Source organism: Microtus ochrogaster, chromosome 4 (genome assembly GCF_000317375.1).
Source record: "Microtus ochrogaster isolate Prairie Vole_2 chromosome 4, MicOch1.0, whole genome shotgun sequence".
Classification (NCBI taxonomy): domain Eukaryota; kingdom Metazoa; phylum Chordata; class Mammalia; order Rodentia; family Cricetidae; genus Microtus; species Microtus ochrogaster.
The window spans coordinates 92,656,765-92,679,434 of record NC_022011.1 but is presented as its reverse complement, the minus strand read 5'-3'; positions in this window follow the sequence as shown (position 1 = coordinate 92,679,434).

The following is a 22,670-nucleotide window of genomic DNA, read 5'->3' as shown; positions in this document are numbered from 1 at the left end:
AGCCTGGTCTACAGAGCTCGTTCCAGGACAGGCTCCAAAGCCACAGAGAAACCCTGTCTCGAAAAACCAAAAAAAAAAAAAAAATCTGGCTTCTTAATCTTGCGATGTAAATCCCTATTCACTGACATCTTTTCAACTGAGCTGGTTGAATGCTTGGAGAAATGGCTAGTTACTAGGGAAATGGACTTCCCGGTAGGGTTTCTGCAGATCATGTATGGTAATTCCATGCATACATTTCTAAGCATGTTATTTACACAATTACTATTGTATTTAACTGTTGTATTTGTCAACTTTCAAAAGCATATAAAATTGGGGGTGGGTGGATAAAAACACTAGGTATAGCAGCGCATGGTTATAATCCTAGCACTCAGGAGGTAGACAGGAGCCCAGAAGTTCAAACTCATCCTTAGCTACATGGAGAATTTGAAGCCGGAAAAGTTCCTCTTATACCATGTATGACACACAAATCACAATTTATGAGCCCTACTTCATTGAGTCTTGGGATTCTGCTGCCAAGGATGAGCACAAACTGGGGATGCAGCCCACTCTCTCTGAAAGTATTTTCTGTCAACCGAGGATGCTGGGAGTTATGGGAGCCAGCAAGAGTGGTGTAGAAGAAGCCCTAGGTCGGAACTCAAAAGGTTTATACATTCAACAAATTGTTGCTGAGAGACTGGTGTAAAGCAGCCCCATATTTAGTCACATGAATGACAGACAACCAAAGAAACTAGAAATGCCTGCTTTAAATTGCATCCACAGCGCCACATATCATAGACTAATATGTGGCTTTCTACAACTGTCTAGCAAACAGCATGTATCTTGTGACTAGTTCTCTGGCGTTTTTGTATATACACTCTCATATTGTATGTTCAGTCACTCCTTGAGGATCTTGTTACAGTGTGTGTTCTGAGGCAGTAGCCAGGAAACACCTGGAAATTGTACTCTTGACAAACCTCCAGTATCAGGGGTGCATGGAGCATGCTCTGAGGAGAGATTAGATATCTCTCAAGAAAAAAAAGTCTGGACACAACCAATGGATCCTCCGATTCTTAAGTCTTACGATATAGGTGATGGTAGAGACTCTGAAAAAAGAAGAAAATCTGAGAATGGGGTGGGTGTGGTACCCGGTGTGAATCCAGAAGGTCAATAGAGGCGTCTCCCTGTGGCCAGCAGGAAGAGCCGACTTCTTTGTCACTGTGTAAACAAAGCTTTTGGTGTCTGTAAAAGGAATCAGCAATAATTTCTGCTGGCTCTGAAGACTCTTGTCTCTTAATGATTCTTCCTGTTTTTCTCAGCCTGATCCAAGAGAATGGGAAAACAGACCTAGTGAGGGTCAGCTGAGGTCATAACACATCCCTGGAGAAGGATGCTGTCAGCCCACAGTGAAATAAGGAGGGCAGATGAAGATCCACGCTCCCACCCCTGCTTCTTCTAGACAGACTTTTTAAAGAAATCAGCTCAGTACCAGCCTTTTATTTCCCACACCAAGTTCACGGCATCCAATTCCAGTAATGTGCCTCAGAATTGCAGGTGCTGATCTGCCAGGTGCCCCCGATGATGAAAAGATAAAATAAAGCGAGGGTCATCTTAATTGCTCATGATCTACTCTCAGAGGAAACCTGGTCACAGAAGGTCATGATAAAGAAGCAATATGGAGCATAAGAAAGAGATTAGGGTGTCTTTAAAAACTTACAAAAATTATGGTATTTAATTTCTTAAAGGTATCAAGAAAAACTTCATGGAGATGGAAATAACTGAAGACAGGTGTAGGCTTCTTAAAGAGAATGGAAATGGAGCCATTCCAAGTAGGAGAAAAGTCAAAGAGAAGGCTTACACAGGGAGGAATAGTGGCTGTTCAGAGCGGAGTCCAGGTAACTAGAGCAAAGATAGTTGAAGAGAATAGCCTGTTGTGGAGGGTCTAAGATAGAAGGAGAGGGCTGCACCTATACAGGCTTAGTCCTTCCTTTCCCGTTTTTAGTATCAGATAGAAACTCTCCAACACACACACACACACACACACACACACACGTACACATGCACACATGCATGCACTTCTCAGGCCCTTCTTTAAATCATACCTTCAAAAATGGTACCATGATTATCCACAGCAATTCGTTTGTTCAACATGTTTATACGGAGGCACTGCTACACCAGGCATTAGAGAGAGAGCAGGGGGTAACACTGAAAAGCTCCAGAGACACAATGTCTCAGTTCATTTGTGCTGTTGATATAGAAGACCTAAGACTGGGTGGTTCTTTTATTTTTTAATTGTTTTTATTGAACTATATATTTTTCTCCACTCCCCTCCCTTCCTCCCCCCTTCCCATGATCCCCATACTCCAATTTACTCAGGAGATCTTGTCTTTTTCTACTTTCCATGTAGATTAGATCCAATAATGTCTCTCTTAGGGTCCTCTTTGTTGTCTCTGAGATTGTGAATTATAGACTTGTTTTCCTTGGCTTTATGTCTAAAAGCCACTTATGAGTGAGTACATGTGATAATTGTTTTTCTGTGTCTGGGTTACCTCACTCAATAAGATGTTTTCTAGATCCACCCATTTGCCCGAAAATTTCAAGAGGTCATTATTTTTTTCCACTGTGTTGTACTCCAATGTGTAAGTGTACCACATTTTCCTTATCTGTTCTTCAGTGGAGGGGCATTTAGGTTGTTCCCAAGTTCTGGCTATAACAAACAATGCTGCTATGAACATAGTTGAGCACATGTCCTTGTGGTATGATTGAGCATCCTTTGGGTATATACCTAAAAGTGGTATTGCTGGGTCTTGAGGAAGGTTGTTTTCTAATTTTCTGAGAAATCACCTTACTGATTTCCAAAGTGGTTTACCAGTTTACACTCCCACCATCAGTGGAGGAGCGTTCCCTTTACCCCACATCCTCTCCAGCATAAGTTGTCATCAATGTTTTTGACCTTGGCCATTCATACAGGTGTAAGATGGAATCTCAGAGTTGTTTTGATTTGCATTTCTCTGATGGGTAAGGATGTTGAGCATTTCTTTAAGTGTCTTTCAGCCATTTCAGATTCCTCTGTTGAGAGCTCTCTGTTTAGGACTGTACTCCATTTTTTATTGGATTATTTGTTCTTTTGTTGACCAATTTCTTGAGTTCTTTGTATATTTTGGAGATCAGACCTCTGTCTAATGTGGGGTTAGTGAAGATCTTCTCCCATTCCGTAGGCCACCATTTTGTCTTATTCACCGTGTCCTTTGCTTTACAGAAGCTTTTTCAGTTTCAGGAGGTCCCACTTATTAATTGTTTCTCTCAGGGTCTGTGCTACTAGGGTTATATTTAGGAAGTGGTCTCCTGTACCAACGCATTCAAGTGTACTTCCCACTTTCTCTTCTATGAGATTCAGTGTGGCTGGCTTTATGTTGAGATCTTTGATCTATTTGGACTTGAGTTTTATGCATGGTGATAGATATGGATCTATTTTCATTCTTCTACATGTTGATATAGACTGGGTGTTTCATAATAAACAGAAAAATATTTCTTATACATTTAAAAGCAAGAAAGTCCAAGAGCCAGAGCCTAAGTTCTGGTAAGGGATTTCTCACTGAGCCGCCCTGTGAAGAGATGCCAGGGTGAGGGACTGAGCCATCCTGTGCAGAGATGCCAAGGTGAGGGCAAAGAGAAGCATGTGAAAGAGAGAACAAGGAGAGAAACTTATCATTTTATTGATTTGTTCCTTGACAATTTTGCTATATATAGTGCATTCTTCATGCTCTCACCCCCTATTACCACCTTTCTAGACATTTTATCCATCCCACATCCATGCTTTTTTTTATAATTTCCTTTATAAGTGCAAGGCATATTGATCCTATCCATCAGTCTTCTCCTCCTTCATGTCCTTCCTTGTTCCTCACACATCTTGCTCTCAAATTCACATGATCTTCTTTTTCTCATAAGAAAGATAGAGTAAAACCTGTAGCTCCTGAACTAGACATGAAGCCTTGAGAGCTTTTGCCCTATCTATGCCTGAATATTGCCTGGTGTGGTTTTGTGCAGGTCCTACACAGGCAGCCATAGTTGCAGAGAGTGGTAAGTATAACATCTTCATTTTGTGCAGAAGACATGAGTTCACTGCAGTTCCCTGGTCCTCTGGCTCTTACAATCTTCCTGCTCCTCTTCAATGGGGTTCCCTGAGCCTTGGGTCAAGGGGAGTGTATTATAAATGCTCCATACGAGAAGGAGCTTTCTACTGTAACGTATTCCCTACACTTTGACCTGTAGTGGCTCTCTGGAACAAAAGTCCCTCCCTCACTTGAAGATTCTTCAGTGAGGGGTGAGAGCTGCACTAATCTATGGTGTAAGGATGAATATTTAGAAGGCATTAGACACTTCGTCATTCTAGCAGCATGGTGTTAATAGATTCTCTCTAGAGTCTAGGACCTCTCCAACCACAGGTTTGCTTTGTTTGTGACCATCTGATTCCAGTAGTTCTTCCTGGACAGCCACAAGTTTGGAACTCACGGACTCACCAGTTGGTACATGACTAAAAGCAGTGACTGTGTCTCTCCCATAATCCTTCAGTTGCCAACAGTTCAACAGGGAAGAGCTGGGTCCTGTGAACTCCTATCCATCTGTGATTGAAAGTGATGAGCTTAGACTTGTGAAGGCTGGGTGCTGGCAATTGCACCTGCTGTGAGATCATGCTTGTAGTGACTGCGCCCAGAGACTGCATCTCTCCTCTTGATCGTGTTCTTCTTTGTTTTCTTAATCTCTCTTTCACCAAGTTTCATGAGTTTTAGAAGGAGTGGTATAAACGTCCTGTCTAGGGTTGAATAACAAAGAATCATTTATTCTAAACATCTTAGACAGCCAGGAGTCTCTGCTTTCACCGCCATTCACTGCAAAGAGAAACTACTCTTATTAAGGCAGAGGGAAGCATTTATCTATGATTATAGGAACAAAAATAGATTGTAGTTTCGTTCTCATCACTTTAGCTAAACTGCAGTAGTCAAGTCCCTCTCAGGGTCTATAACCTCTCCAGCCATTTTTTTACATGATTTATAACAACAGCATGTATTCCTCTTGTGAAATAGACCTCAAAACCAACCTGAGGAGCTGGTTCTACTCTAACAGTATGCCACTATTTCACCAGTGGGCACATCTTGCCCAGCAAGTTAGCCCTGAAGTCCATGGGATCCACATATGAGTACGGTCACTGATGCCTTGTCTCCCAGAGCAGCCTCCACAACTCTGCCAGCACAGGGGGAGCTACCCCTACCCAGCAGGAAGGAAACCTCTAGCTCAGGTGCAGTTCAGTTTCTCTATATCTTGCAACCAGGATATGTAGCATCTTCAGCAATAAGGTTTAACAAGAGGAACGGTAATCGTCTATATTAACTTGTAGACCCTGCCCCGTCAGCAGGTACCCCATATTTGGCACTGGGATTTTTTTTTTGTTTGCTAAACAATGGCTTCTAAGAGTAGTGCCATCTGACCATACAGGGTATCTCCCATCTAGCTAGTCTTTAGTTTATATTTTTTAAAATTGGACAGAGGATTTCATGCCTCTGTCCACCCCACCCCCAGGCTCTACCTCCTTTGTGAGGATAATTATACCTGCTCCATGGGAATGGTGTAGGAATTAGCCTCTGTTGAAAGATTTTCATACTTTGTTGGGCACACTATAGACACTTATTACCCATTTTTCTTTATTCATCCATAAAGAGAAGGTACTAGAATAACCAAGCTACAGGGTCCCTTTTAGCTCTGTTCTCCTTGGCACCTGTAACCGTGCCCACTGACCAGGGTTCTGGCTCATCCCCATGAATGAGGCTGCATCTGTCCTGAGCAAGAATCTTCTCCGAGGTGACCTGAAATGAAGCCAGTGGGGTCAGGCAGGCATTAATCAGACAGCTGCCCATTCTGGCTATGGCGCCAGCAGGACCAGGCAGCGTTCTGGCTGTCTAGTTACCCCTATTAATATCCACACTGTTCCACCAAGCTGTTGCCATGACAGTGAACGCCAAGAGGGACCTAGAAGTATCCAGAGCTGAAGAGGAAAGTTCTGTTGATCTCAATCAATTTGACTCAGTCTTGGTTGATTTGAGAGTCCTAGGGTAAGAGATAATACCATATTAAATTCGCTGAACACTTTTTTGTTTCTGTGCTAGACAGTGTGTTAAGTGTTTTGTATCCATTGCCTCATTTCACATGTACAATGGCGCTATAAAACTGAAATCCTCACTCCCACTCAACAAAACAATACACTGAGTTTCAGAGAGGTGAATACCAATGTCACACAGACATGAAGTGGTAAAGTCAGGACACAGCCCTGAGAGAGCATGATTTCAAAGACTTCATACCCTTCCCTGAAGCCACCTGAGCCACCCCAAAAGCCAGTTCCTTTTCCCCTTTTCCTGGATATTCCTGAGAGAGGTTAAAAGGGATAGCACTTCAGAGCTCTGAGTCTCCGAACGGACAAAGCCAGGTCATCAAAAAAATAATTTTTTTATTTTTCTAATTTTAACTCTAAATTTAATTCTAATACAATCCTAATTTCAAGTATTCTGCATGTTTTTTTTTTCTCAAAAGAAAGGGAGAAAGAAAGAGAGAATGACACTTCTAGCATATTGGCCTGCACACCATCACATCCCCCAGGGATCTTTCCCATCTGCAAACAGTGTAATATTTGATATCATCTGCCATGCCCTGTCACAGCACGGAATTCTAAAGAATGCTGTCCCTGTATATAACACAAGATAGCAACTGGTAAGTAGTGGCTTTAGCTGTAGGGCTATCCAAGTGAGAGAGGTACTGAAAAGAAATCAACTCTTCCAGTAGTCAACTCAAGTGGCCAGAGAACGCACAGAGAGCAGGCTAACATTCCTTCCCAGCCACCCACATGCCTTGCAACATCCCTGTTGATCTATTGAGCCCAAGCACTGGGAACCCATGGCCTGGGAAAATCCATCTGGCTTTTGTGGCCCCAGACATCTGGATTCCCTAACACCAGGCAAAAGGCCCAGAAAGAAGCCAGCCAGTGTATGGATGCTTGGGAAACCATTTGGAGGGACTCTGCCAAGTTATCTCCCTCCTGAGCAAACAACTGTGCCTCGCTATCTAAGGGTCAACACAGCCGTGTTTATATATGCATAAACTATTTCACTCATTAATTAATTAACTCTCTGGGTGGCCTTTGGCCAGACTGCTTAAACTTTTCCCCTCAGTTTCCTTATCTATAAAATAATGTAGGAGTTGAGCTGGGTGCTTTCTAAGGGTGCTTCCTTCTCTTGCTCTGCAAAAGAAAAGGATGGACATGATATGACTTGGCTTAAACACTGGCCTTGCTCTGCCAGCATGGGAAAGTCCCTCTTTATTTCTGAGTCTCGGTCTCCTTGTGTAGTTAGATGTGGAGGTGGGGGAGGAGGCTAGATGATCTCTGAGATCCACAGAAATCAGGAAATATCCTTGGCATGCTCTCTGCCTTTATCACCAGTATGTGCTCCATGACCAAATCCTGTCCTTTAAAACAGGGCCCCGTTTCAGCATCTACATCACCACCTGTTAGTTAAATCCATGTTGCTCTCCTTCCAGAATGATAATAGCTGCCTCCTAATATGCCCGGCTGAGTTATCTCCTGCCCCATTCATTATTCCACAGGCACTTGGGGCATTGGTTGTTTGGGGTTTTGTTTTGTTTCAAAACATATTCTGGGGCTGGGAGACGGTTCAGTCAATAAAGGGCTTACCCCACAAGCACGAGGGCCTGAGTCCAATCCCCCAGAAGCTACTCTTTTTTTTTAAATCAGAAGCCAGCAAGCTAGTTCTGAGATAGTTCTTGTGTAAAGGCACTTGCTGCCCAGCCTGAGTCCCAGAGTCCAATCCCTGGGACCACACAGTAGAAAGAACTGACTCCCTGAAGTTGATCCCTGATCTCAGCACTTACCCTGAGATACGATTACATATGCATATCCAAAAATAATTATTAGTTTTTTTTTAAATAAGATGTGTCCTTTAAAAATTAAAGCAAGCCATAGCACGTGTGCTTTTAACCTCATTGCTAGACACGCAGAGACAGGAAGATCGCCAGGGCTCCCTGTTCAAGCAACCTAACCTAATCACAGTCAGTTCCCAGCCAGTGAGAGTCCCTGTCTGTAAACATGGAGAGGAATGGAGAGACTGTCTCAATAAACAGATGTACAACAACTGCAGAATGACACTTCAGTCTGTCATCTGGCTCCATACCGTGTTCACACACAAGGTCATGCACACCTTTATATATATGTGTGTGCGTACCTGCACACACAAACATCCATACACACATGCACACTTATATGTATTATGTACAACACCTGCAGAATGACACTTCAGGCTGTCTTCTGGCTCCATACCATGCTCACACACAAGCTCATGCACACCTTTACATGTATGTGTACCTGCACACATAGACACCCATACACACACGCACACCTATATGTACGTGTAAGTTCTGGTCACAGTAGCCTGCTGCTACTGAAGGTTCTCATGTCACGTGGCATACAGAATCCTGCCCTGTGTCGACCACCCTTTCTGCATGCAGCCACTTGGCTTTCTTTTCGTGTTGTTCCCTTTGTCTGGAACACTAATCTGCTCCTTATCTGCCCCGTCCTATTCTTTATTTTATCTGTGTGTATGTCTGTGTGAGGGTGCCAGATCACTGGGAAGAGGAGTGACAGACCGTGGTGAGCTGCCATGTGAGTACTGGGAATTAAACCCAGGTCCTCTGGAAGAGCAGCTAGTGCTCTTAACTGCTGAGCTATCTCGACAGTCCCCCAGCTATCTTCCCACCCCCATCCTCACTCCCCTCCCAGCTCCATCCTATTCTTAAAGTAGTGCATTTCTTCCTGTCCCTGGATCTCACCTCCAGCATTCCTGCTCAGGAATCCTCCCTGGAATGTGCCCAGCTAGCTGCTCGTGTTCAATATGCAACTTGTGGTGAGAGGACCAGTTTTCTCTTACTCCTCCCTACCCTGCCATCTACCCTCCATCAGTGCTGCCCTGATAAGCGGGAAGTAGATGCTCTGCTCTTAGGAATCTCCTAAGGTAAGGACAGCATCTCCTAAAATGGATTCTGGCAGACACGGAGGCTTGAAGCACTCTAATCCATGCCTTTGAGGCTACCCATCAGAAATGCCGCTGAATGCTGGAGAACTCTGCCAGGGGCAAGCGTGTAACGTGAAATCGGCTATGGGCTGTCCTAGAGGTTCATTGTAGCAGAGGATACACACAAGTTCACCCCGATACCTCTGGGAGCTGACTGTCCTCCCAGCTAGTGGGCTGCATGGAGCAATGGCTCCAGAGCATCAGACCAGAGACTGAGACAGGCCTGCCATTTATACATGGAGAGTCAAGATGATCATATAGATCCAACGTGCCTGCTCTCCCACCCCTACCACTCAATGCACTGATGACTGAAGTGAGATAGCGGCCTCCCACTCCAGGCTGCTCACTAGCCATACTTCAGGCTCTCTCTGTGCCTCTATACCCCTACCCCAGAGCACTGAGCATGACCTCAGCACTGTGCTCCGTACAGAACACTAAGTCTTTATGTTTCTGCATCTGTCTCCCCAACCAGGCTGCAGGTTTCCCAGCCAAAGTGGCCTAGTCTTACATGTCAGGCCACGTGATTGTGTGTGCATACGCGTGCGTGCATGCAGACGTGTGCACAATCATGCACGTGCATTGATGAGGCAGCGGTCAAGGCTCAGATGTCTTCCTCAATTGCTCTCCATCTTATTTTCTGAGACAAGTCTCTCAGTGAACCTTCAGCTCATCATTTCAGCTAACCTGGCCAGCAGTCTTCCTGTTTCCAGCTCACCAGCACTGGAACCCCAGGTCTGAGCCTCCACACCCAGTTTCTTTGGTTGATTGCTTGTTTTGTTTTTGTGTTTGTTTGCATGACTGCTGTGGGTTGAATCTATGTTCTCATGCTTGCATAGTAAGCGGCTTCCTGCCTAAGCTGTCTCTCCCCAGGCCCTTGCCTTCCATCCTCGGAACCCAGCACTTCGGAAACAACTGTCCTTTGGGAAAACTCATTTTATACATGAGAAGACGAAATCCCACAGAGGAGAAACTACATATCCCCTCCCCCCCCCCCCGAAGGTCATAGACATGTCATTCATTGGCAGAGCCAGAAATTTAATCCAGTTGACATCTTTCCCTCTGACTCCCTGGCTTGAGCAGATGGGCCTCATTATGACTCTCTGGGCCAGGACCTCCAAAGGCCTATGGGAATGTTTATCATTTCTTTTAGAAGAATCCGCTAAATAAGGTTCCTGGATGCTCCCAGAGAAGAGGAAATGTAGCTTGTTATGTTGTTATCCATATGCCTATCATCCAGCAGTAAAATTAATGAAATATTCATTATGGTTCTTCTCTAGATCCCTCATCCCACCTAAGTCCTAAGTGCTTGCTGAGAGTCGATCATCTTATCACCTGTGCTATCATTCACTCAATTCCAGGCCATAAGCTTTTTGCAGGTATGGAAAGGGTCTTTTAGAGTCATCTGCTTCCAGGTAGAGATCCACAGACAAGAACTACACTGAGCACCGAGAGTCTTCTGAAAGAAAGGGAGGAGGGATTATAGCAGCCAGTGTATCAGGATGGGGGAACCCACACAGACAACTGACCTGAGCTCACGGGAGCTCGTGGATGCTGGACTAACAGTCAGGGAGCCTATATGGGACCGACCTAGGCCTTCTGCATGTGTGCAACAATCGTGTAGCTTAGTCTCTTAGTAAGGCCTCTAACAGTGAGAGCAGGCAGGACCTCTCCCTAGCACTTAGTTGGGTCTTGGTAACCTGTTCCTCACTCAACATAAGGGGAGGAGCTTGGTCTGCCTCAACTTGACGTACCATGCTTTGTGCAAGCCCATGGGAGGCCTGTCCCTTTCTGAGTGGAGATGGAGGAGTGGATGAGAGCAGGGTAGATGAAAAAGGGGAGGGGATAAACAACAGGGAGGGGAAAATGGTATCTAAAACAAATAAAAATGTTATTTAAATCAAAAATTTTTAAAAAGATTCATCTGTTTCCATATTTTCTGAAAACCTTATTTCCAAAGGGCAAAAGTGACCTTAGCAGATAATTATATGATCCTTTTTGGCTAAGACCTAAAGTAAACTGACAGACCATTTTCAGAGGCAGGAAGTTTTTCAAAACCATCTTACCCTGTCTTGGCAGGATTTGACAGTCTTTTTTCTTGTATCCTGCTTGTCTTATCCGGATATCATGCATTTTGTCAGTGGTCGGGCGCCAATTTGTTGTATGAGGCTGCTTGTTTATTTCCTGGCCATCCAGACACTCAAAATAACTACACAGAAACTGTATTAATTAAATCACTGCTTGGCCAATATCTTATACATATTTCTAGCTAACTAAAATTTTAAACTAGCCCATCTTTATTAATCTGTATATCACCATGAGGCTGTGGCTTGCCAGATAAAGTTCCCGTGTCTTCTCTTTGACTCCACCTTCTTTCCCCCAGCATTCAGTTCAGTTTTCCATGCCTACCTCTCTTTCCTGCGCAGGCCCAAGACAGTTTCTTTACTCATTAATGGTATTCACAGCATACAGAAGGGAATCCCACATCACTTCCCCTTTTCTGTCTAAATAAAAAGGGAGGATTCTGTAGTAATAGGAGCAGCGGGGCTGTGTCCCCAGCACCCCGCTGCCCGCAAGGCTAGCTTTACCCGAAATAATTACACGGACACTGTATTCTTTTAAGCACTGCTTGGCCAATCTCTATCTAGCCTCTTTTAGGCTAACTCTCGCACCTGGACTAGCCCATCTCTAATAATCTGCTGTAGCCCACAAGGTGGCTTACCAGGGAGATTCTAGCCTACATCCATCCTGGGTCGGAGCTTCATCACGTGTGCCTCAGAGAGCAGAGCTCTCGCCTCTGCCCGCAAGAGTGGAGCATCGTGTCTCTCTGAGGCGTCTGCCCCCGAGAGGAGAGCTGTCGAGTCTGACCTCACTTCCTCTTCCGCCCAGCATTCTGCTCCTCCCACCTACGTTCTAACCTATCAGGGCAACCAGCTTCTTTATTTAATCAACCTTCCTCCATCAGGATTCAACTTTAACATAGTAAAATTACATATAACAAAACAGGTATCAAGCAAGAATTACAGTTACAATATTGTTGTCTACTTTATCTTTTGTCATAACTAAGGAAAACTATAACTATATATTCTTCAATTCCATCAAAGACTTTAGAAGAATATAATATTACTTGAGTAAACAGGAAGTGCATTGTAAGCAACTTCCAAAACTCTACAATTGACAAAGACATCTTGCTGCCTGGACAGTCACCCAAAGTTCTTTTGTGTCATTGGGGCCCACAGGCCCATAGTATCCATCAGACTTTTCCTCCTGTGTCTGTGGAGAAATGCAGTGGACTAAGGAGGAATGACTTCCCGGGAGCCAGAATTTCCCTAAAGGGAATCTGGAGGTCACAGGATCTTCCCTCAACCCTGGGAAAGAGTTAGCACAAGATGAGAGGTGAACTCCCATCTTGAGTTTGCTCAGGCCTTAACCAAATCCCAGGACTTCCATGCATGGAGAAAGAGGTTCTACCCCTTGTCACAGGACGAGGCAGATGAAGGATGAGGACAATCAAAGCTAGAGATCACAAGCTTAAGATCGTGCAAGACTTGGTGCCAGGCAGAGAAGAACTGTGACGCTCAAACAATGATGGCTGGGGCTGGAGTGATAGCTCAGTACCTAACGGTACTTACTGCTCTTGCAGAAGACCCAAGTTTAGCTCTCAACACCCACATGGTAGTTCCCAACTATCCATAACTCCAGTTCCAAAGTATCCAATGCTTTCTTCTGGTCTCTACAGGTACTAGGGCACTTACACCCATGTGGACAAAATGTGAATAGACATAAAATAAAAACAAATAAAAATGTTTAAAATACTATAGTTTCTCCAATATCTCGCTTACTTCCTACAGCTTGGTCATCCTGATATCCTTCCAGGGACCAATACCATAGTTTCTCCAACATCTCGCTCTCTTCCCACAGCTTGGTCATCCAGATATTCTTCCAGGGACCTGAAATCTAATTATTTTCCTACATAACAAAGTACCTTATATACTGAACCGTACAAGGAATCCTGTTTCTATTACACAGCTAGTTTGCTTGCTTGCTTTATTTGGCTTGGTTGGCAGCCATGGGTCCTGAACCTGGGGTTACTGCTTATAAGACCACAAGTGAGCATGTATTTTAACAATCCTATTAGTGTGTATTTCTTGGTGGAGAGAGACTGCCTCATCAGTGAGCTGAGATGATTAAGGAAAGTGGAACGCAAAGCCCTTGGCACACTGTGTGTCAGAACACACTCTCAGAACAGCAGATGACCATTATCATGTTACTTGTGTCCTTTGACACTTTTCCTGGAGCTGTATGTATAGCCCTAGACACAGTAGACCAGAGACAAGGGGGCAGCTGGATCCACCTGGACCACAGACCCTCATGCAGCCAGCATCTAGACCCACACTGAATGAAGGAACAGAAAGCAAAGGCAGAGGGACACAATAAGTGTCTCAGCAGAAAGATGTGGCAGAAGGCAGATCTGCCAGGGGTGGTTCTGTCTTTGCAAACTTACCACATACCTATCTGATGCGTACAGAACCACACAGAATCCTTTACCTACGTTAACCCAACTGATCACCACAGTGTATCTCAGAGGTAAATACTATCTTACAAATAGTAAAACCTTGTAATTCCTATTTTACACATGAGCTCAACTGTAAGAGGCTGTAGTGAGATGATTCGGAAGGTAAAGAAAGGCACGATGACCTGAGTTCAATCCTCAGAGCCCACGCAGCAGAAGGAGAAAATTGACTCCCACAAGTTGTTCTCATGTGTCCACACGCACGCGCCTGCGCACATGCTCACATGGTACATAGATAGATTGAGCTGATACTTTTAGATGAAGTTTAGTGACTTGCCCAAGCTCACACGCTTAGCAGTGTGAGGTGAATGCAGCACCTTCTGTTCTTCTTTAGGCCAGGTCCAAAAACCAATGTCATCACCTATACTCAAGTAGATGGGGCTAGGCAAGCACTCTGCTTTTCTTGACTTTCTGTGTCCTATGTTACAACACAAGATAACGTGTACCTTGTAAGAATGTTATAGTCACTGTGGCCTCGCAACCACAGCCCTAACACAACACCTGAGCGATTAGGCTGGCTCTCTTCTCTGTAGTGTACCTCTATTTTCCCCAAACTTAATTGACCATAAGGTTTCTATGTATAGTGCTTTAAAAAACTGTACTAACATCTGCCCCAGACTTGCTGAGTTCTAATTCTCAGAGAAAGCTAGTGGCAATCAATTCTTCAGAAGTGCCATATAATGTAATGAGATAAACTGCATTTCAGTAGGACACTGGCAACTAATGGGAGTCTCCTGGCTGAGTTTTAAATAATCTTAATGTCAATCTCTACCATCAGACCCATGCATTTAGAGTCTTATAGATGAGCCCAGACAGCTACCAGAATTTTACTTAAGTACCCAGGTGACTCCATTGTGCAGCCAGGGTAGAGAACCTCTTCTCTCCACCCAAATCTATACAAAAAGAATGTTCTAGAATCCTTATGATAGATCAGGCTCAGGGAAAACAGATTTAGGAAATGTCATATATCAGCTCTGTCAGTGTGGTGGGGCTGATCTACATATAGCCAGTGCAAGTGAAGGACTGGAATTCTTATTTCCATCGAAGTAATAGAGAAGCCACTGTGATCAGTAGCTACCCTAGTGGACCACCAAACATCCTACTTCAGAGCGTATATTGCTAACAAGAAGAAGAACCAAAACAAAAGAGTCAAATGGCTCAGTGGGCAAAGAGCTTTCTACACAAACATGAGAAACTGAGTTCAGATCTCCAGCCCCCACATAAAAGCCAGCCATGAAGCACACATCTATAATCTCAGCACTCCAGGGACAAGGTGGGAGGCAAGTATGACAAGAGAATCTGCAGAAGCTCACCGGCCAGCTAACCTGTGGTGAACAACAAAGACCCTGATTCAAACAAGATCAAAGACGATGGGCAGCATCAAGGATGTCCTCAAACTGTTTCAGTGGCACACACTCACACGTGTGCATACACTCAAGCACACACACACATACACAGAAAAAATAAGCATACAAGAGAGACCTTCACTCATAAAAGGGGATAATCTCTCTGGACCATTTCCTAGGACATCAGAATGTTTTCACAGGATCTGAGACTACTGGTCCCAGTGGTAAGCTCCTTTTGGTAATCTCCCACCTGGCCCCTTTCTTAGCTCAGATGAAGAAGGAAAACACATATCTCCAGGCTTCCAACAAGAGCCTTGAAGTGACAGGAAAAGCCAGGGGGCAGGCCAAGGTGGCCAGTTTCTATTTAAAAGATGATTTCCTCTTCAAAATAAGCTCTATCCTCCAACGGCGCAGACAGGGCAAAGGTTATGACTGACATTGTGTTGCTGGACATCTAACTGCCTCAGAGGTCACCAGGCACCTGGTAGGCATGTCCTGACAGAAGATTCTTAATCAGACTCACCCCTGCCCCCTGAGAACCTTACAGCCCTGGGGGAGAGGCCAGGGAGGCCAGCTGTCCCAGTAGCTAGGGGTTTTCCCCTCCCCCTCCGTACTCCCTGGCTTCTCCGTTGTCCTTCTGGTGAAGGATGTTTGTTAGTTAAACACACAGGCAGTCTTGCCTGGAACAGACCACCCGGACAATAACACAGGAAGTGTTATCTATTGGGTTTCATTTCCCTGGTGGGAGAACACTTGTTGATGACAAGTTGTGATATCCCACCAAATGTTTCCTTATAGCCACCACACCTATGGCTGTCCTCTCCCCCAGGACCACTCAGCAGGCCTGTCAAGGGTCACCTTACTTTAGCTCCTTTAGGATAATGGGACCTCCTCAGAAGTTGGACTAAGAGGAGAAAGGAAAAACAGAGCCACAGAGATGGTCCTGGGTCTAGCAAGGCAAATCTCTAAGCCTCTTGGCTCTTTAAGATGTGGTACCCGTCTGATAGGATGGGTGTGAAGACAAAACCAGAGAACAACTACTGAGTAAAAGCATCCAACAGGCAACAGATACCCAAGTTTGAGCTTCCCCTATGTTCACTCCTTAAAATTGTGTGTGTGTGTGTGTGTGTGTGTGTGTGTGTGTGTGTGTGTGTGTGTGTAAAAACATGTATATGTATGTACAGATGTGTTTGCATGAAGAAGGCCAGAGGCTGACATCAGGTACATTCCTCAGACACTCTCCATCTTATCTTTCTGGGTCTCTCACTGAATCAGGAGCTCATGGGTTCCATGAGTCTGGCCAGCCAATGAGCTTCTGAGATTAGAGGTGTAGGCACCCAGATTCTACATCAGTACTGTAATCCAAACTCAAGCTCTCATGGTGGTGTGGTAAGCACTTTACCCACTGATCCATCCCCCTAGCAAGTTTCTTAAGCTTCCCTAGATCCTTTTTGTAGACTTTTCTTCATAACAACATCTGTGACAACTGACCTCTGGATTCGTACCCTGAAGACCCTTTCCAGCCTTACACCTCTATCTGGACTCAAATCATGCGGGTGTGTTTCTGGCTGCATGAACTGGGACCCACGAGTATGTCTGTGTGTCACAAACGAAAGGACAAAACCCCTTTGTGCGGCCAAGGACCTCTTACCTGTGACAATAACTGCCATTACTCTCACCCAGGTTTCAAAGCATTCTTCTGACAACGTTAACAGTATGGCCACGGTCTCCAAAACAAGCAGCTGAGCAGTCTTGTTTCTGTAAGACTGGCCATGGAGATGTTTTCTTACTCTTATTTCAATGTGAGGAAACTGGATTTCAGAGAACTGAGAAGTCTTGATCAAGTTCACAAGCAATAGACCCACAGAGCCAAGACGCAGAACCAGACTGTATTTTACTTCAAATGATACCTTCCCTGCAAACAGTCATAATAGGGTCTGAATTACTGATAAGGCTTTTTGTTTACCAAAGCTGTGTGCCCTTTCCAAGAGGATGGGAAAAGCCTGCATTTTACAAACAAAAAGGCCGTGAGTAACTGCAGACACAGGTGTTCAGAGAAACCAGATATTAATATGCACTTGCAAACCAGGGAACTATATTCATCCTTTGAAGATCTTAGTGTGGGCTGGGTAAACATCATAGTATCTTCAGTCAATAGCTGGAAGAGGATACAGCCCATCTGGGAAGTGCAGTCGCTGGGCTTTGAGGACTGTCTGTGCAGTCAGGGCTGAGCTGGATGTGCTGGAGTCGGGACACACACTTGACTAAGTGTAGAGCTCAGCTCAGGGCTATTGGACATGGTTGCTGCCCTGGAGGAACTTACAGAAACAAGACTGGCATTTCCCTGCAGGACTGTCAGGGAGAAAACCCAGAATCAGAGACTGTTTGGGTTCCTTGAGTCCTGGGTGGTTCCTTCCTTTAATCCTGTTCAGACCCCAGGACCACAGTCTCAAGTTATTACCCCTTCATCACTCTCCTCCATTCCCTGAGGCTACACTATTCATTAATCAATTCAGGGAGCCAGGGAAAAGGCCAGTAAATCTCTTCCTTGCTGTCACCTCTCTGGCCCTCCCCCGAGACTTTGTTCTGCCTTTGTGGGAGATGAAGACTCCTACCCCCCTCCCACAAAGGCTGGAGCTTCCCAGCTCTCTCTCCTGACCTCTCCTCCCTCCCTACTTCAAGTGGGCTTTATGGTTTCCATGGGAACTATGAGATTTAGCAGCCAGAGGTCTCTCAAACGACATTGTGCTATTCTACGAGATGGAAGAGACTGTATGAAAGTTTGAAAATGGCTTAAGAATGTCTTGACCCTGATGCCCGTATCTGTTTTAAAGAAAGGATGAACTGAGCTTTCTGATTTCCACTTTAAAGGGGTTTTGCTGAATTAAGTCACATATGGCCTAGCAGCCCTAAAGGAATGAACACACAACACACACACACAAAACCTATGCTTACATATACACTCATATAGCCACATACACAGGCATTCATGCATACATATTCATGCACATACATAAATATACATATATACATATTCTTTCCTATGTGATAGAGATGCCCCCACGCAAACATGTGCATATCTAGTACACACGTGCAGTTATACATAATTATACAGATACACATGCATGCAAGCACAAGCTCCCCAGCCCCATCTTCCCAGGTGCAGCTGGGATCCATCCATTAAGAAAGCAATTCTTCTGTGACAAACATGGTCCTGCACTTAGAGCAGCCCCTGACACTTCTCAGAGTATAAATACCCTTCTGGTGACCTCCGGGAGCTGATGCCCCTCAACAGCCTGCTTCCCCAACACCTTAACCCTCCAACCCCTTGTCTCAAGAATAACATTTTTTTAAAAAAGCCTGCCTCTCACCTCTGTAAGCACTTGGTGACAGCAGAGTTACAAATGCGGCAGGCTGGAAGGCCACTGGAGGCTTCCCCAGGAGACCTCAACAGAAACCATCAATCCTGTTTGAAGCTAGGGGGCAGGTGGTAAGAGGTAAACACCTCATCTGGGTGCTCTGAGGAGTCCCAGCCTGAAGTGGTACTAAACCCCTAGCACCAGCACTCTGAGGAGTCCCAGCCTGGAGGGGTACTAAACTCTAGCACCAGCACTCTGAGGAGTCCCAGCTTGGAGAGGTACTAAACCCTAGCACCAGCACTCTGAGGAGTCCCAGCTTGGAGGGGTACTAAACCCTAGCACCAGCACTCTGAGGAGTCCCAGCCTGGAGGGGTGCTAAACCCCTAGCAGTGAATTCAGTTTGGAGAAAAGTCCTCCGAGTTCTAGTAATCCTTCACAAAGTTCCCACAGGTGAACCTAAGAACGCAGCCTTTGCCTTGCAGAGCAAGGCATGAGCATTCCAGGTGGCTCCCATCCACGCTGCAGGGAGCCTAGACTCTTGGTGGTATACCCTGATGTTTCAGCCTAACGTTGCAGCAAATGAGATAAGCTAGGGGTTGGTTCACAGTCGGCACCTATCTACTTGAGAGACCAGATATTTCCGAGGTCTTCGCTGGGCAAATATTGAGGCTCGTGGACTCAAGCCCATTGACTCCGTGTCTTCCATCACACCCCTACAAAGTCGTTTACCTCTAACAAGAAGTAGACCATCCTCTCCCACCTAATCTCACCCCGGCATGCAGAATGCTATGTAAATCCGCTTCTAGCTTTATTTAACTCATCCAGCATTAATGGTCCCTTCATATTGTGGTCTCAGGTTTCAACTCTCTGAGTGCCTAATCTGGCATCCAATGATGTCACTCTAATGTGATCATCATAATATGTAATATACTATGATACAGCACCTCCCCCTCCCCCGAGGTAGTTGCAGTAACTGTGAGTCTAAGAATACTGTACTGCCTGACACAAATTGGTTCAATTATTACAGCTTTCTTCAGTGCTCTAGGTAGAGGTAAGACAATCTGTCTTGCCATATCTAGACTACAGTCTCTCTTGCCATGTTTTGTAGACAAGGAAGGTACAGAGGGTATATGTACATTCATGCCTGTTAAGTCTGTAAGCAATTTTTCTATATTCATCCAAATTCATTTTGAACCAACCAATTGAATACTGGTGCATACATATTCACAGCTCTAAGACCCAAGCAGAGCTGACAACAGAAAAAGCAAACATTCTGCGGATGGGGAGATAACTCAGGGGAGGTGACTCATTTAGTAAACTACATGCCACCCAAGCTCGAGGACCAGAGTTTGGATTCCCAGCATGGATATACAAAACCAGATGTCATCTGTACCTGTGATCCTGGGTCTGAAAAGGCAGAGACCAGAGGCTCCTAGAGCTTGCTAGTCAGATAGGCAACTTACAGGTTCAACGAGAGACCTTGTCTCAAAACATAGGTGGAAAAAGATTAAGGAAGACACTCAACATTCATCTCTGGCCTCTGCAAATCTGCTCACATACACAGACATGCATGCAAGCACACACACACACATGCGCACACATGCACATGTACACACAAAATCCACAGTAGTATAAAAATTATTTGCTAAGGAATTTGACCCTTGGATACCCGTCTCATGAACAACAGAGACAGGAGAGAAGAGATTACTCCCAACCAGTTGTGAAGAACTCGTTAGATCATGGGTTTTATCTCCCCACATTAAATTCCTAACTACTCATTTCGGGCAATTGTTTAATGTGAAATTAATTTTTCTGAGCCTCCGTCTTCTCATCTGTGAAATGGAGCAGATCACAACAATTCCTACCTAGGTGAAGTCCATGAAATATTCTGGGTTAAGAAGCATCTATCTTAGACAACATTAAAACAACTTGAGCTGCTGCTGTTTGGTTTTGTTGTTGTTAACAAATAATGTTGTTAGGAGCAATCCCATCTGAGTCTGAGATAAATGAACCGTAAAAGAACATCAGAGAACAGAGTGAGGCAATAAAACCCGCAACTGGTCCTAAGAAGCAAATCTGCCCTGTCTGGGGGGTTTGAAGGAAAATGGGGCGAAAGACGCAAAGGTCCTCCATTACTCAATGACTTCAAGATAGACACAAGGACAGAGGGTTCTGGCCAAATGAAAAAGACAACAGCAAAGAATACCACTAAGGAGCCCAAGAACCCTTGCAATCTCCTTGGGGTATTTCTGCTCACCTTGGTTCCCCGAATGCTGGTGGGTTTGCTTCTTTTCTTTCTTTCTTTCTTTCTTTCTTTCTTTCTTTCTTTCTTTCCTTCCTTCCTTCCTTCCTTTCTTTCTTTCTTTTTTTTTTTTTTTGGTTTTCTGGAAAGTTCAAATTGCCCCTCCTCTCCTCTTACCCTCCCTCCACCTTCCTCCTCCCAGGGAAACAGAAGTTCCTGAAGACCAGAGGAAAGGTCAGAGGGCTGCACCGGTCTGGCCAGGAGCCACCAAGAGCTTCCTGCCAGGAGGTCTCTGTGAGCTGACTCCTACCCCAAGAAACCCAAATAAAGTCACCACTCCTATGGAGAGCATTTTTCCCTTTATGGGAAGGTTGTGTTCAGGGCCCAGATGTGTTAGGAAAGATTTTATCCAACCTTTTCTAGACTAGCATTTAGGGCCAACCCTCACCTATTGTAGGTGTTCTGATGGGTAGACTCAAATCTGCATCCCCTGAAATTTACAAAGTCACTGAACTTTACTCTTGATAAGCCCTGTTTGTTCTTTTCCCCTTCTATGCCTTCTCCTGCAATGTTTTCGGCTATAGACAAGTGTCATTATGATCTAAGCCCATGTAGCTTTTCAAAATAACTACCATGGCCTAATTCATTTTCAGCCCAGAAAATAGAAGTTTAAAAGAAGCATCTGTGTGACCGGGTTTTACAGATAACTTCATCTTATCCTCACACAAGTTTGGAAGTGTGATTACCATGACCAATGGGAGAAACTCAGAGGCATTCGACAGCTCACAGAAGGTTCCAGGCACTGGAGAGAACAGGCTAACATCTCAACTGAGTTTATCTGAATCCAGATAAACTGTTTGTATCCCAGCACACCGCAGTACAATAGAGCAGAAACACGGGGGTTTCTGGCATAGCTGGAGGATTGAGATCTGCCTAAGAGACCAGAGTCTGAAGATTATCTTTCACACCCAGCTCCCAGCTTCCTTCTGGAAGGCGTCTGTCTTCTGAGTCCTGAGCTGAGCAGGCATCTGCTCTTCTCTGTGCCTGGCTGGGGCTGCAGGCAGAACCTCTCACCCCAAACCACTCTTGATGGCAATAATCAGGCACCTTTCAGCTTCCCATTCAGAAAGAATGACCTGGGTCTGACAGAGGTTTGGAGAAAGGAAGGCAAGAGGTTTTCAGATACTAAAACCATTTTGGCACAATATTATATAGGTGTTTGGACACACAAACATATCAAGTGGTGGTTGGCTGTTGTCAGCAGGATCTAGAATCACCTAGAAGACATGTCTTTGAGGAAGTTTATAAATTGGGTTAAGTAAGGTGCGGTCATCGATTCTATAAAGTTGGCATGATTCCAAGGGTTGGAATTCCAGACTGAATTTTTTATTTGTTTTTATTTATTTATTTATTTTTAAGTTAGCAGAACAGGAGCATTCATTACTCTCTGCCTCCTGACTGCAGACACAACATAGCCAGCTACTTTGTGTCCTCGCCACCTTGGTTTCCCCACCATGAAGGGCTGATTGACCTTCAAAGCCTGAGCCTAAATAAACCGTTCCAACCTTCGAGTTTTTTTGTTAGGAATTTTATCACAACAACAAGGAAAGTTGCTAAAGGATCTATGCAGTAATGCGTTGATATAGAAGATAGATAGATGATAGATAGATAGATATAGATAGATAGATAGATAGATAGATAGATAGATAGATAGATGATCGATAGATAGATGATAGATAGATAGATATAGATAGATAGATAGATAGATAGATAGATAGATAGATAGATAGATAGATAGATACAGATAATACATATGTACATACATACTCATATGTATGTATACATACATACATTTATACATACATAGGCAGATCAGGAGTCAGAGGAAGGTACACAGAGATATATAGACAGAGCCAATTAGAAATCTCCCCCTAATGTGGCATGGTGCAATAAGCATAGATTTTAAAATCAGGACAAAATGTCTTCAGTGGCTGCATGACTTCAAACAAATTTTCTAACATTTGGGGATCCCCTTTTTTGCCTTAT